Genomic DNA, 13,929 nt, shown 5'->3' with positions numbered 1-13,929 from the left:
CTCGCTTGTATCGAGTGCTTATTTGAGCTACTGTTGCTTATCTATCAGCTGGAACCAGTCTGGCCATTCTTTACTGCATTTTAAAAACTTTTTCGTACCATTCTCTGTAAACCATAGAGATAGTTGTGTGTGAAAATCTCAGTAGATCTGCAGTTTCTGAAATACTCCGACCAGCCCGTCTGGCACCATCAACCATGCCACGTTCAAAGTCACTTAAAATCACCCCTTTTCTTTTTCCCCTATTCTGATACTTGATTTGAACTGCAGCAGATCGTCTTGACCATGAGTTGCTGTCATGTGATTGGCTGATTAAAAATATGCATTTTTCTAATCATTAGATACAAACATCTAATGAGCTAATCACATTTTAGTAACTCAATACATTTATGAACATGGTAGACCGACTCAAGAAGAAATGCCGAAGGTCATCAGAATGGGAAAGAAATGTAACTATATCTCAACAAAACTGAACATTAGAAAAAGGTTGCCTGATTCGACGAATCTCGATATCCGCTGTGACATTCAGGTGGAAGGGTCAGAATTTGGTGTAAACAACAAGAAAGCATCGATCCATCTGGACAGTGCTTTAGTCTGATGAAATACTATAAGGCATATTTTCTTACCACACTTTTGGTCCCCTTGACAATGAGTTCCCTATACTCATATAGCCTTAACAAGCATCAGATCTCAATCCAATAGAGCGCATTTAGAAACTGCTTTTATAAAAAAAAATATCCCTCATTAATGCGCAGCCAGCAAATCTGCAGCATCTGCATAATGCAAATAACATCACTCAGGCCCAAAAATCAAATGAATCTTTCCAGTATCTTTATGAATAAAAATCTGGAGGCATCACATACAAAGACAGTGTACGTAATACAGTTATGAAAGTACTTATAAGTCTGACTAATTCTAAAATGCTGAATGCTAGAGTGATATCACGGGCTAACTAACAAACAGCAAAGCCAATATTGGACATATCATGTTTCCTCCATATCCTCCTGAAACATGCGCCCTTCCCCCAATCATCCAGCATCCCTCCTATTCCCAAGAGTATTGCTGGGATACTGTGGATGTATTTCTACCTTGAGATGACCTCAGAACAGATCATTACTGCACGTTTTCCTCTTTAAGACTTGGCGCTGATAGCTATTTATAGTATAGGAAACAGACTCCGCTTTCATCCAGAACATACTTCATGCAATCTCAGAGGAAAGTGTAACTATTTTGAGAGTGTGCCGATTGAAGCTCCAAGCTTTAGGACTCAACATAACTGGGGCATGAGCTGATCATGCAAAAATATACTTGGGAGATTGGACTGATTTATTTGTTTAGCCACTCTTTCACCAAATAAAATGCAAAATAGCTGCAAATAGAGTGGTGCAGTACAGGCATCTTTGGCCTAAATGAGCTTTTCTAAGAGGGGAAGATATAAACAATATTTGAATAATAAAAACTGAGCTGTCTACTTGAGCCATTTGGTTTGATTTTTTAAGGGCTTGAATGTACTTGTAACACCACCCTATCCTCTCCGAGCGTGTATCGAACTGGCAACCTTCCGCATGGGAGTCGGTTGCTCTACCAAGGAGGCTAAACACCATGGCCTCTAGCATCTGCTTGAATGCTAGGTGGTCGAATATGGTTGGAGCTGAACTCTCCAGGACACGAGCTCTCCAAGACCGAGAGTGGACACCCCTGCTTTAAAGTGTTAGTTTAAAGGGGTTTGTTTTTTTTCTGGACTTTGCACATTTCGAATAGTTGCTGGAGGATGAGGGAGCTCTCAATATTCATCTACTCAAGAGTTCACACTTAGCTGATAATCAATAAAGCTGTTACGACTTTTAAGTTTTGGTATCTAGGGTTAAAAAGGTAACATTTAAGGTGATAATATTTTGTGGTGAGTTGGTGGCAAAATATCAACACGACAACTAAAATACTGCAAATATAAGTGAATTTATTTACAATAGTGAAAGGAAGTCAAAAAGCAATAAAGTATTATTTACAAGATCTCACAACATACAATAAATCAATCAATATAGATTAAAGATGGTGGGGGAAACGAGAGTTAAGTGGCGCCAAATAAATGAAATAAATATAACAAAAAGCCCAATTCTAACTAATAATTACCCTCTAAACTGTCTAATACAAAATAAACAAACAAAACATCTTCAGCGTTTTCACGCTATAACTAATCTACTCTTCTGACCAAATATATAGAGAAAACTTACAGCGGGTGGCGCTCACTTCTAAACTAGTGAGTTTAGACAGTGGAGTTATCTGCGTGATGCAATATGTATGTCACGTGACATCTAAACTCCTCGAATCCAAGGGAGAGGCTGAAGACAGACGTCAGGGGATTGCCACATATACACATCCAAAACGGTAACAGCGATCAACACAAGAACAAGACCAAAATCAAAACTAAGTTCACGTCAACATCACAGCACATAACAACAAGCCAAAAACACACACAAAAGCAAGCAGAGACCGCAAGCAAGACAGAGCAAAAGCAGAACGAGCTTCCCCGCTCGCATCCCTTTTAAACTTTGAGCTCCTGTGCTGATTGGTTGTTAAGGTGATGACGTCACAAGGTGTAATTGAGACTGACGTCTTCACGGACGAATGGGATACTGGAATGGGCGAACCTGAGAACTGACAGAGAGAGGAGGAGGGAGCAAGCGAGCGAGCGAGAGAAGGAGAGAAAGAGAGCGCACACACACAAGCAAAACAAACAGGCATATACATATGACTGTAACAAAAGCGTATTTGGCATGCTGTCCCGGGAGAGAGCCCCGAGCTCGTAATATCCTCGAGCCCGGGGCCCCCTCCCGTTAGAAGGGCGAGAGGGGAATTCGAGTTCAGGTAGGTCTCGAGAACTCCCCTGCTTGTCAACGTGTGAAGTGTAAACTAAGCTTGTATTGGGTGATAATTTGTTTTAGTCGACTGGCTATGGTTTATGTTTTTGGACGGTAGGAGGAAATCGGGGAACCCGGGGAAAACCCACGCGAACACGGGGAGAACAACTCTCGAACAACCGGCCCGATGGGTTGGACTGGCGGTGTTCTTGCTGTGAGGCAACAGTGCTAGCCACTGGGCCACCGTGTGGCCCGATCAAAAAAAAAGTGGGAGGATGTAGGGGTGGAAATGGGGGGAGCTTCAAGACAAAGATAACTGGAGTGAAAACTCAGGGTATTTATAATGCTTCCATAATCATCTAATAGGGATGATTACGGAGCGAACAAGGAGCCAGCTGTGTTGATTATAAGCACGTGATTCTCTCGAAAATAGTTTATGAATAAACCGCCCAAAAATTCATCGTTGTGTTCAAAAGATGAACGAAGATCTTTGGGAATCTGAAGAGCGTAATGGTGAGCAACTAATGACAGGATGTTCACTAATCCCATTAGCCTAAAAGCCACAAATCCGAGCAACATTCAGACATCACTTTAAAATATCATGTCAAACAGTCAAACGCCCTGTGAAGGAATATCCTCCCCAAAGTGCTGTTTCACAAAGCTGACTCTGGTGTAGAGTTACAGCTTCGAAATTGGTCACTTATGAGGTTCCACGTCGCTTAAGATGCTCTCTTTGAAGACTCACTCGCTTACGGAGCCTGTTATTTCCTCCCAAGATTTCATAGAGTGCTTCTCCTCTCTAGCGGGTGGGTTGTAATGAGTCTGCAGTGAATGCTTCTGCACAGGCTGGAGGCATCGTGCACAACACTGACTGACATCCTAGTACATTTTTTTGGAGCAAAACCGCACGTTTCACAAGCATACAAAGCATCCGGCCTTGGAAGCCAGGCATGCAGCTAACAAACTCGCATGCCCCAAAATACTTCCGTCGCTGCCAGCCAGATCAACATCTGCTTGTTTAAGCATGCATGGGGAAGCTTTATGCAACTTCCTGCCTGCTAATTCTTGGATGAAACTCTTGGTAGCTTCTTGCATATTAAACAGGCCCTTCCCAGAAAGGCGTCTCTTTTTTTATTTCTTTTCCGGCTGACTTGGAGGCTTGTGCTGTCTGGGCTGGTTGAAGTACAGTATGATGGGATGTAAATTTCCCTCTCTTTTTGCCACCACCGCACCTGATTTGAATTCCTAATGGCCGTCATATCCCTTGGCGGCTCTCTCAGCGGTGACCATGAAAAATGCATGATCAGTTTGAGTAAACAACAACATCTTAAAGTGGGTCAGAATAATGGAGAAAGCTGGCCCGGTTATACTGCCATTGAGGCCGATCTAAAGAGACTGGTGACCCTGCCATACACCCGGAACCATGAGCTGCCATGTATTTACCAATGTCAAGGTTGTTTAAATAGCAAATTAATTTGCCCATTTCTGTGCACGTGTGTTAAGGAAAGGGATGTGTGTTATGGCACATTGTTGGTGCATTGCTATTTTGAGGCAACTGAAATAGACCACTGACCAACTAAAAGCTAGTCTAAAGTCAATAGCGCAAGTCTTTTATTTGTTATGTAACGAGCGCATTAGGGATATCCCTGCAGAAAAATCTAGCTTAAACAAGCCAAGGCTGGTTGGCTGGTTTTAGCTGGTCAACCAGGCTGGTTTTAGAGGGGTTTTGGCCACTTCCAGGCTGGTTTCCAGCCATTTCTAGCGTGGTCTTAGCTGGTCAGACTGGAAACTGCTAAATCCAGCTAAAACCAGCTTGACCAGCCTGGTTTAAGCTGGACATAGCTGGTTTTGGCTGGGCTCCCAGCCTGGCTAGGCTGGTCAATCTGGTTTTAGCTGGTCATCTCCCAGCCTGACCAGTTAAGACCAGGCTGGAAATGGCTGGAAACCAGCCTGGAAATGGCCAAAAACCCCTTTAAAACCAGTCTGGTCGACCAGATAAAACCAGCCAACCAGCCTAGGCTGGTTTAAGCTGTTTTTTTCAGTAGGGATGCACTTATGCATGTTCAAAATGCACATACTCATTGCTTATTACACACAGAGATGCACAGCAGTACACAAATATCTTTAAATATGAAAAATTAAAGAATTTAGGTGTAAAAATCTAGAGTTGTTCACATAAATATAATAAAACCGCTACCTCCTCCCATGCCTTCTTCAACCCCGGGGGCTTTGATGGAATCCTGCTGTTGTAGCCACTTTATTCATGACAATTTACCTTTGTTTAGTGCTATTATTAGTAGTAATATTTATTATATTAGTTATCATAGTTATAATTTTGTTTGATTTGTCCACCTGCATGGTTTTAGAGATGTATTCTTCACAATATGATGAATAGAATATAATTCATTTTTTGACCACACTGTATTGTTATTGGTGATAGATTCATTTCAAAACTGAATTAGAAATAGTTTTGAAAAACAAATTTACAAAAGTATATATGTAATAGATATCCCAACACAATCTCAAGGCAATTCGTTACTTTTTGATTTAGTGGCTAATTCGTATGAATTTATACCATCTAATTCGTACAATTTAGTATGATTTGCTCATCCCCCAATGACGGTTGGGTTTAGGGGTGGGGTTAGGTGCCACACCTCCTTTTTAAAATCTTAAAGGCAATTGGAGACAAGAGGCTGTTTCTCAATTCCAAGAACGCAGAGAACGGACTTGTGTTCTTCTGGAGAGCGGTCTTGCCAGGTGTCCTCAGAAGAACGAACTCAGGAGACCGCGAGGGCAGAGAATGCGTCCTTTGAGAAATGGGATGCTGCGTTCTTCCTGATGGTCACGTGACCTTCACGCGTTTTAAATGGAAATTATTTAAACATTACAGCCTTCATACAACGATTTATTGTTTCCCCCTTTTCAAAATATATATTTTGCATAAAGTTCACGTGAGCTGTATGGACTGTTGTAGCCGGGTTTTATCATGTATGCTGCCATGTTTCTGATTTACTGGATGAAGATGCTTCTTATGGTGGATGGTGTTGGTTTTTCAGTGGAGCGTGAGATGAAAGAGCTTTTCCCATCGATTGAATCTCGTCGCATTTTCAATGGTTCGGTCAGAGGTCGGAGCTATTTTGTGTAATGATGAAAATGACTGATATGAAATCATATTTGAGGTGATATATGACTAAGAAAAGCTTTATTGTTTTGTTGACTTGTTGGTTCAAATCTAAAAATAATAATAATAATAATAAAAAAACAGCAATACAGCATTTTTAGATAAGGTGGCTTTAATAAAAAGATCACTTCAAAATGCCAAATAGAAATCTGATATATGGTATTTTATGCAAATTATTTTAAATGACATCCATTCATTCATTTTCTTGTCGGCTTAGTCCCTTTATTAATCTGGGGTCGCCACAGCAGAATAAACCGCCAACCTATCCAGCACGTTTTTACGCAGCGGATGCCCTTCCAGCCACAATCAATCTCTGGGTATATATATGACATACAAGTTCATATTTGGATTCCACATATAGACCGTTTTGAGGGATGTAAACATTAACAATGGTCCTGATGTATGTCCTGCTTTACATTTAAAATTTCCATAGCTTCTGAGAATCCCGACACATATTGATAAGTAATGTTACGATAGCTGTTATAATGTAAATGAGCAAGCTCCTGATTGGTTAATGTGGCGCAAATGTCCGTAAAAATGTTGACTTTCCAACTTGAGCTATACGTGCAAAATGTGACATGGAATATCTATTCACATCTTTCCATTGACTTGACATGTAAATTACTCACGCTTGACGCTTCATCTGCATCTGGAGTGAACACACCATAAAATGTAACATTCTTGATTATAGTTTTACTTTAGAGTTTTTTTTTTTTGTTGTTGTTGTTAACCCTGATCTAATCCTAACAGTACATTTTAAAATGTATTAAATACAACATTTTCCAATACAAATATATATTAATACATGACATGCAAGTTGCAAAGAAAGAGTAAATATTTTAGCTTCCGTACGTTCAGCAGTTTAACCATGTTTCAAAGTTATTTTACAGTGTTCTAGAGCAGTGCTTACCAACCATGTTCTTGAAGGCACACCAGCACTACACATTTTCAACCTCTTCCTATAACCAAACACACCTGAATCAATTCATGGGAACATAAGAAGAGACTCCAAAAGCTGAAGTAATGGGTCAGACAAGGGACACATCCAAAATGTGTATTGTTAGTGTTCCTCCAGGAGTTGGGAAGCACTGGTCTAGAATACAACCAGGTCAAATATGTGTGCATTATTTAAAAAATTCTCAGTTACAGTGTGGTCAAGTGCTGTTGTTCTTTCAGAAAGGAATTCACTTAGTGTTTGTATGCAAAAAAAAAAAGAAAGAAAAAAATCTATCAATCAAACACAATCTACACAACACAAGCCATTTCCTCTCTCCTTCACCGCTGCTCATGCAAACTTCATGAATAATTGATTTCGCTCTCTAACGGGGGAAATTTGTTTCCGATGTGAGGCATCACGCCAGCTCTCGACAATCCTTTCCATGTTCTGGGCTGAAGACAAAAAGGCCCTCAAGAAAACTCCAAACAAGGACACTTTACAGACCTCCTGTTCAGCTTTAAAGGCAAAGATTCAGCATAGAAAATCCCATTACCCCTGCATGACACTCCAGAGCAAACATATGACTAGCTGAAAAAGTGTGACGCCATTTTGGCTCAAACAACCTGTTTGAGCCAAAATGGCGATGCACTTTTTTTTAGTCCAGAGCTGAAATATGACTAGCTGAAAAAAAGAGTGACGCCACTGAATAAGTTTGAAACAGTAATTCATTAACTGAAGATTCCCTCTGACCAGATCAATTGAGTCATGGAGTCATCAACAAGTCTCACCTTTACTGGATCAGTTGAATCAGTCAATCATTAACTAAAGACTCACTCTGACTGGATCAGTTAAATCAATAAATTATTAACTAAAGACTTACCATGATAGAACAATTTGAATCAGTGAGTCATTAACTGAAGACTCACTCTGACTGGATCATTTGAATCGGTGTTTCATTAACTAAAGTCTCAGTTTGACTGGATTATTTAAATCAGTGAATCATTAATTTTCTTGTCGGCTTAGTCCATTTATTAATCCAGGGTCGCCACAGCGGAATGAACCGCCAACTTATCCAGCACGTTTTTACGCAGCGGATGCCGTTTCAGCTGCAACCCATCTCTGGGAAACATCCACACACACACTCATTCACACACACACTCATACACTACAGACAATTTAGCCTACCCAATTCACCTGTACCGCATGTGTTTGGACTGTGGGGGAAACTGGGACACTCAGAGGAAACCCATAAAGAATTGAGCCGAGGCTTGAACCAGCAACTCAGCACCCTTCTTCCTGAGAGGCGACAGCACTACCTACTGTGCCACTGCTTTGCCCTAAAATCAGTAAATAATTAACTGAAAACTTACTCTGACAGGATTATTTGAATCAGCGAATCATTAACTGAAGACTCACTGTCACAGGATCATTTGAATTAGCGAATCATTAACTGAAGACTCACTCTGACAGGATCATTTGAATCAGCGAATCATTAACTGAAAACTCACTGTCACAGGATCATTTGAATTAGCGAATCATTAACTGAAGACTCACTCTGACAGGATCATTTGAATCAGCGAATCATTAACTGAAGACTCACTCTGGCTGGATCATTTGAATCAACGAATCATTAACTGAAGACTCACTCTGACAGGATAATTTCTATCAGCGAATCATTAACTGAAGACTCACTCTGGCTGGATCATTTGAATCAACGAATCATTAACTGAAGACTCACTCTGGCTGGATCATTTGAATCAACAAATCATTAACTGAAGACTCACTCTGGCTGGATCATTTGAATCAACGAATCATTAACTGAAGACTCACTCTGGCTGGATCATTTGAATCAACGAATCATTAACTGAAGACTCACTCTGGCTGGATCATTTGAATTAGCGAATCATTAACTGAAGACTCACTCTGGCTGGATCATTTGAATCAGCGAATCATTAACTGAAGAATCACTCTGGCTGGATCATTTGAATCAGTGAATTATTAACTGAAGATTCACGCTGACTGGATCATTTGAATCAACGAATCATTAACTGAAGACTCACTCTGACTGGATCATTTGAATCAGTGAATCATTAACTGAAGATTCACTCTGACTGGATCATTTAAATCAGTAAATCATTAACTGAAGATTCACTCTGACTGGATCATTTGAATCAGCGAATCATTAACTGAAGACTCACTCTGACTGGATCATTTGAATCAGTGAATCATTAACTGAAGATTCACTCTGACTGGATCATTTGAATCAGTGAATCATTAACTGAAGATTCACTCTGACTGGATCATTTGAATCAGCGAATCATTAACTGAAGACTCACTCTGACTGGATCATTTGAATCAACGAATCATTAACTGAAGACTCACTCTGGTTGGATCATTTAAATCAGCGAATCATTAACTGAAGACTCACTCTGGCTGGATCATTTGAATCAGTGAATCATTAACTGAAGACTTACTCTGACAGGATCATTTGAATGAGCGAATTATTAACTGAAGACTCACTGTCACAGGATCATTTGAATCAGCGAATCATTAACTGAAGACTCACTCTGACAGGATCATTTCAATCAGCGAATCATTAACTGAAGACTCACTCTGGCTGGATCATTTGAATCAACGAATCATTAACTAAAGACTCACTCTGGCTGGATCATTTGAATCAGCGAATCATTAACTGAAGACTCACTCTGGCTGGATCATATGAATCAGTGATTCATTAACTGAAGACTCACTCTGACAGGATCATTTGAATCAGTGAATCATTAACTGAAGACTCACTCTGGCTGGATCATTTGAATCAGCGAATCATTAACTGAAGACTCACTCTGGCTGGATCATATGAATCAGTGAATCATTAACTGAAGACTCACTCTGACAGGATCATTTGAATCAGTGAATCATTAACTGAAGAATCACTCTGACAGGATCACTTAAATCTATGATTCATTAACTTTAGACTCACTCTGGCTGGATCATTTGAATCAGCGAATCATTAACTGAAGAATCACTCTGACAGGATCACTTAAATCAGTGAATAATTAACTTTAGATTCACTCTGACTGGATCATTGAAAGTCCATTTAAACACAAGCCCCATCAGGAGCAGCAGGTGAGTGCCGAAACTCAATTGAAGATACTGTGGTAAATTAAATGTCCATATTTTAAAGACATGGCCAGGAACAACATTATTTCAAAGAAGCAGTGAAGATGAAATCATCCAGATTTTAAAGCAGTGTTTATAATGGCATGACAGTTCAGCGAAAGCGCCTGAGCTGGCGTATTCGGAATTGAAATTCCCCGTGCACATAAGCAGTTTGCAGATAAATGCACTCTTAAGCCATTAAATCTCTTCTTTTTGCTTCAGTAATGATGATCAATGTTTGCTGCTTTGCTTAGTTCAACACTGAGCACGGTGTGTTGTTGTCATCATTTTTACTGGTATTTATCCACTGACGCCGATGACCTGATGATGCAGATATTTGAAGGCAAGCCGAGAGGCATCAGCTGGCACCACAGGGAAGATCCTCCGGGTCTTACACAATTCGCCCATGATCTGGGAGTCTGGCCAGAAGCACTGCTCCATATTCAGCTCAGGCAGGAGCACGGACAGCCTTTTCTCCACAGTTAGCCAAGCTCAGGTCAGAAAATCACACATGCATGCTTCTTTAAGGGTGCTTTCACACCTACACTTTTGTTTCGGAACGTATCTCGTTTGCCCAGTTAGCGCGGTTCGATTGGCATATGTGAACAGGGCAATCGCGCTCTGTTCCGCGCCAAAGTAATCGCTCCGAGATCGCTTGAATGAGGTGGTCTCGGCTCGATTGAAACGAACCCTGGAGCGGTTCGATTGTAGTGAGAAAGCGATCCGATCCGAGCGCGGTTGTATCACTGTGTTTTATGGATATGTAATAGGTATATATGGCTATATGAAAAGAGAATTATGAGTGAGGTGGGAAGTTTCGCGAGTCTCCAGATGCCCGCAAACGAGTGATGATCTCCCGGTAATCTCACGTCTCCCTCCAGGTCCTCAAATAGGCATCGTCGCGCACCCTTCTCACCCCTCCCCACCGCGTCTCTCCTCAGACACGGCGCGCGCGCACCCTGTCAATCACCACCAAACCACCACCTCTCCTGACAGCTTAGCGGGATGCTGCAAAATAAACCCTGACACTCTGACCAATGTGAGGAGAGTTTACACGCACGTGACTTGTTTTAGCTCTTTTGGTCCGATTATAAACTTTGCAGTGTGAAAGCGAACCGCTCCAAGAGCAAAGAGCAACAATGTAACAATTGTAATCTCTGTTTCGGAACCACTGAAACGATTCACAGGTGTGAAAGCACCCTAAGACTACCGGTATAAGGCACAGCAGGTCAGTATGTCCCGTCAGTTCTGTCTACAGCACTGGCAATAAACATGTTCAGTCATTATATAAGCTAAATTGACTTATAAATGTTTGGAAAAGTAATACAAAAAATAAGCCAAAAATATGGATTTGCTAAAATATATGTCAAGAGTTCACAGTTAGCTGATGATTGATAATAAAGTTTGTTTGGTGTGCTGTCCTGGGAGAGAGCTTTGAAGATCCTCGAGCCCTGGGCTCAGGTAGATCTCGATGACTCCCCCTCCTGCTTATTGTAGCTAAGTGTCGGATATGGATGCTGAGAAGGTGTACTCAGAGTTTAGCTAAAATATTTTGGATTAATTGTTTAGAGTGCTTGTTTTGAAATGTGGGAGGAAACTGGAGGACCCGGGGAAAACCCACGCGACCACGAGGAGACTGAGCAAAACTCCTCACAGAAATGTCGCCTGGTTTGTTTCTTCAAGATGAAAATATTAAGATGACAGTGTGGTCATGTAGACATTTCATGTGGTGTGTTTTGCCCTATGACGTCTTATGTGTCCTGTTTTCTCCTTTCTGATTGGCCAACACGTCTGGGTTCACACCAATGGTGGAATGGTTCTTTTCAATGCATCTGTTCTCACGTATGCATTGACTTGTATACAAAATACCTGATGATTTGTTTTGAACCCAGCATAAATATTGTAATTATCGCCCCCTGTTGGTTCGGATGCCCTTAACATGTTCACAGTTAGCTGATGATTGATAATATAGTTTGTTTGACGTGCTGTCCTGGGTGAGAGCCCTGAGCTTATAAGATCCTCAAGCCCTGGGCTCCCTCCCGTTGCAAGGCGAGAGGAGAGTTTGAGCTCAGGTAGATCTCGATGACTCCCCCTCCTGCTTATTGTAGCTAAGTGTTAGATATGGATGCTGAGAAGGTGTACTTAGAGTTTAGCTAAAATTTTTTGGATTAATTGTTTAGAGTGCTTGTTTTTGAAATGTGGGTGGAAACTGGAGGACCCGGGGAAAACCCACGCGACCACGAGGAGAACGAGCAAAACTCCTCACAGAAAAGTCGCCTGGTTTGTTTCTTCAAGATGAAGATATTGAGATGAGAAAAGTCTGGTTATTTGTAGTGAGTTAAAAATCCTCTGATAGGATAATTAGTCATTAGCTAAAGTTGGAGCAGCTGTGAACAATCATAAGCACGTGATCCTCTTGAAATTTGTTTATAAATAAACTCCACAAAGATTTTCTACAAATACATGTTAGGCCATTTTGTTAGATTTTTGAAAAGGTATTTAATAAATATATATATTTAAGTAAGACATAATTAAAGAGCCAATTCACAGGAAATTTCTTTCTTCTGTTAAACACAAAACAAGATATTCTGTAGTGATGTGACGTTGTGCGCCGAGGCTTCGGAGCATGTATCAAAAAAACGATACATCTCGCAGTGAAGCAGTGTACCGGAGCTTGATTCGTTTTGCCATCATCACGTGATCAGTGACGTCCGAAGCTTCATTTTCGCCTTTACCCACGTGACTGCTTCGAATTTTGATTCAAAGGTTTAAACACCCTCATAGTAAAGTGTATAGCGAGAGAATTGGCGTCTATTACATACATTTGTTTCAAAGCACTGCACCAGTCCCACACACCAGTAATTAAACTAAACTACAATAGTATTTTTTAGTAAAAAGGTTTTGAACAATACTAAAGTGTATTAGCGTATTTTTTATGACTATCTTTAAAGCAAACCACTGCATATCATAGTATTGTGTTTAACAGAGACAATCTGGTAAATGCGATCCTAAAGCATCGTTCATATAGTGTCCTCCTAGAGCACTCGCCTTTCAACCAGAAATCGCTGGTTCGATCCCCACTTGGAGCAGGACTAATTGTGTTATGATAAACTTTTGAATATCTTGGATTTTACTACAATAATCAGTTGTGTAATGTAATATATCTTGTGTAAAAACTACAGTAATTGAGTAATTTGTTTATATTGCTGTTGTTGTATTACTACATGAATGAGTTGTTCAGTTGTGAACATTTGACATTATGGCAACACAGTGCTTTCCCACACTTTCACCAGAAGAGGTCCTCATCGAGCTCTGATTTAGAAAGCTTCGAGTAACGAACCTTTTTCCGATACAATTGAGTCGAGCGCTTCACTGGTTCAGAAAGCTTCATTTCACCATCACTAATATTCTGAACAATGTCAGAAAAAAAACAGCCAATGATGTGCATAGTAGGAACAAAAAATACCATGGAAGTCAATGGCTTTAATGCTCTAGACCAGGGGTGCTCAATCCTGTTCCTGGAGATCTACCTTGCTGTATAGTTTAGCTCCTACCCTGATCAAACCTGCCTGAACCATTTAATTAGGACCTGAAATCCACTTGATAATTACAGACAGGTGTGTTTAATAAGGGTTGCAATTGAAATCTGCAGGGAGGTAGATTTCCAGGGACAGGATTGGCCACCCCTGCTCTAGACTCTAAATAAGCGGGTTTTAGCTACTTGTAATTAAGGTAGCATTCAGAAAAAACAAAACACCTACAAAGAAACTCGACACAGAGGGACACCTACTGCCAGC

Source organism: Danio rerio, chromosome 3 (assembly GCF_052040795.2).
Source record: "Danio rerio strain M-AB ecotype USA chromosome 3, GRCz13ab, whole genome shotgun sequence".
Classification (NCBI taxonomy): domain Eukaryota; kingdom Metazoa; phylum Chordata; class Actinopteri; order Cypriniformes; family Danionidae; genus Danio; species Danio rerio.
This window is presented reverse-complemented; position numbering follows the sequence as displayed.